Raw genomic sequence first — 3,649 nt, 5'->3', positions numbered from 1 at the left:
AAACTGGGTCCCGAGGCCCCTCTCTAGGTCCCGAAGGTTCAAATCTGGTTCCCGAGGGTCCACTCTGTGTCCCGAGGCCCCACTCTGTGTCCCGAGGCCCCACTCTGTGTCCCGAGGCCCCACTCTGTGTCCCGGGGTCCACTCTGGGTTCCGAGGATCCTCTCTGGGTCCTGGGATCCACTCTGGGGCCCACTCTGGGTCCTGGAATCCACTCTGGGGCCCACTCTGGGTCCTGGGATCCACTCTGGGGCCCACTCTGGGTCCTGGGATCCACTCTGGGTCCTGGGGTCCACTCTGTGTCTTGTGGGTCCACTCTGTGTCTTGTGGGTCCACTCTGGGTCCTGTGGGTCCACTCTGGGTCCTGTGGGTCCACTCTGGGTCCTGGGCCCCACTCTGGGTCCTGTGGCCCCACTCTGGGTCCTGGGTTCCACTCTGTGCCCCACTCTGGGTCCTTGGGTCCCCCCTGGTTGCATGTTGTTGCCCTAGCACGACACAGATAACCAACTCATCGTCAAGCTTTGATTATTTGAATCAGTTGTGTAGTGCTGGGGGCCCGGGGAGCCAGGACAGAGTTCATATAACCCTGACATCAGAAGGACTTCTCTCCTCCATGATCTCTCTCTCTCAATATCCAGTGCTTCTAAGGACCAGTGAGTTTTCCCCTCCCGAGATGTCAGCTGACTCCATGGAGATTGATGACTCCCTGTACAGGTAAATCCCCTACTACCTATTTTAAGTGGGTACAATGACATACCAGTAGTAGTTCCAACAAAACATGTTCTATGTGCTTACTGTCTCACAACAACATCATTTGATCTTCCCTGCCTCCCTCCTCCTCTCTCCCTAATCCCTCTCCCTGCCTCTCCCTCTCTCTCCCTGCCTCTCCCTCTCCTGCCTCCCCCTCTTCCCTGCCTCCCTCTCCCTAATCCTTCTCCCTGCCTCCCTCTCCCTCCCTAACACCCCATCATCCAAACCCTCCCTCACTCTCCTCTCCATCCTCCCTAACCCCCATCCTCCCTCACACCCCCTAACCCCCATCCTCCCTCCCTCTCTCCCGTCTCCCTCCCTCCCTAACCCCCATCCTCCCTCCCTCCTCCCGTCTCCCTCCCTCCCTCCCTCTCTCCCGTCTCCCTCCCTCCCTCCCTAACCCCCAAATCCTCCCTCCCTCTCTCCCGTCTCCCTCCCTCCCTCCCTAACCCCCATCCTCCCTCCCTCTCTCCCATGCTCCCTCCCTCTCCCTCCCTAACCCCCATCCTCCCTCCTTCTTTCCCGTCTCTCTCCCTCCCTAACCCTCCCTCTCCCTCCCTCACCCCCCCCCCTAACCCCCATCCTCCCTCCCTCTCTCTTCCCTCTCCCTCCTCCCTCCCTCCCCCTCCCTAACCCTCTCTCTCCCCCTAACCCCCCATCCTCCCTCTCCCTCCCTAAACCCCCTCCCCTCCCTCCCTCTCTCCCATCTCCCCCCCTAACCCTCATCCTCCCCCAACCCCCTCCCTAACCCCCATCCTCCCTCCCTCTCTTCCCTCTCCCTCCCCCTCCCCTAACCCTCTCCCTCCCTAAACCCCTCCCTCCTCCCCAACCCTCTCCCTCCCTAAACCCCCTCCCTCCTCCCCAACCCTCTCCCTCCCTAAACCCCCTCCCTTCTCCCTAACCCTCTCCCTCCCTAAACCCCCTCCCTTCTCCCTAACCCTCTCCCTCCCTAAACCCCCCCCTCCCTCCCTCTCTCCCCTCTCCCTCCCTCCCTAAACCCCCTCCCTCCCTCCCTAAACCCCCTCCTCTCCCTCCCCCCTCCCTAACCCTCTCCCTCCCTAAACCCCCTCCCTCCAGTCGTCAGAGGTATGTCCTGGGGACAGTGCTATGCAGCAGATGGCTCAGTCTTCTGTCTTCCTCAGTGGAATGGGAGGACTGGGAGTGGAGATCGGTAGGTGACAGACGCATCAAATAACACATAGCGTTTCATTATGTGACATTACATGACATAGCGTTTCATTATGTGACATTACATGACATAGCGTTTCATTATGTGACATTACATGACATAGCATTACATTATGTGACATTACATGACATAGCATTACATTATATAGCATTACATTACATGACATAGCGTTTCATTATGTGACATTACATGACATAGCATTACATTATGTGACATTACATGACATAGCATTACATTATATAGCATTACATTACATGACATAGCGTTTCATTATGTGATATTACATGACATAGCATTACATTATGTGACATTACATGACATAGCATTACATTATATAGCATTACATTACATGACATAGCATTACATTATGTGATATTACATGACATAGCATTACATTATGTGATATTACATGACATAGCATTACATTATGTGACATTACATGACATAGCATTACATTATGTGACATTACATGACATAGCATTACATTATATAGCATTACATTACATGACATAGCATTACATTATGTGATATTACATGACATAGCATTACATTATGTGATATTACATGACATAGCATTACATTATGTGACATTACATGACATAAGCGTTTCATTATGTGACATTACATGACATAGCATTACATTATGTGACATTACATTATATAGCATTACATTACATGACATAGCATTACATTATGTGATATTACATGACATAGCATTACATTATGTGATATTACATGACATAACATTACATTATGTGACATTACATGACATAGCGGTACATGCCATTAAGCGACATGACATAGCATGACAGTACATGCCAGAACATGCCATTCAGTGACATGACATAACATGACATAGGATGACGGTACATACCATTAAGCGACATGACATAGCATGACAGTACATGCCAGAACATGCCATTCAGTGACATGACATAACATGACATAGCATGACGGTACATGCCATTAAGCGACATGACATAGCATGACGGTACATGCCATTAAGTGACATGACATAGCATGATGGTACATGACATTAAGTGACATGACATAGCATGACAGTACATACCAGAACATGCCATTAAGTGACATGACATAGCATGACGGTACATGCCATTAAGTGACATGACATAGCGTTCAGTGAGTGTTTACAGTATGTATTGTGCCCATGTATTTCCTGTCATGTGACCGACGTCAGTCGTCTCTGTTTTCACAGCAAAGAACATCGTGTTGGCAGGTGTGAAGGTGAGTGAGATTTTAGGCTACAGCCCAAATTGCACCCTATTCCCCATAAGTCTCTAGTCTAAAGTAGTTCACTACATAGGGAATAGGCCCCTGGTCTAAAGTAGTGCACTATATAGGGAATAGGGCTCTGGTCACTATTAGTTCACTATATAGGGAATAGGGCTCTGGTCACTAGTAGTTCACTATATAGGGAATAGGGCTCTGGTCTATAGTAGTTCACTATATAGGGAATAGGGCTTTGGTCACTATTAGTTCACTATATAGGGAATAGGGCTCTGGTCACTAGTAGTTCACTATAGAGGGAATAGGGCCCTGGTCACTAGTAGTTCACTATATAGGGAATAGGGCTCTGGTCACTAGTAGTTCACTATATAGGGAATAGGGCTCTGGTCACTAGTAGTTCACTATATAGGGAATACGGCTCTGGTCACTAGTAGTTCACTAGATAGGGAATAGGGCTCTGGTCAC

At 49.7% G+C, this 3,649-nt stretch overlaps 1 pseudogene; it reads left to right on the top strand.

Moving 5' to 3' along the window:
• Positions 1-695: 695 nt before the first annotated feature.
• LOC135534393 (ubiquitin-like modifier-activating enzyme 6) overlaps positions 696-3,649 on the top strand; it is a 27,670-nt pseudogene continuing 24,716 nt past the window's right edge.

This window comes from Oncorhynchus masou, unplaced genomic scaffold, assembly GCF_036934945.1.
Source record: "Oncorhynchus masou masou isolate Uvic2021 unplaced genomic scaffold, UVic_Omas_1.1 unplaced_scaffold_3346, whole genome shotgun sequence".
NCBI classification, from domain to species: domain Eukaryota; kingdom Metazoa; phylum Chordata; class Actinopteri; order Salmoniformes; family Salmonidae; genus Oncorhynchus; species Oncorhynchus masou.
This window is presented reverse-complemented; position numbering and strand designations above follow the sequence as displayed.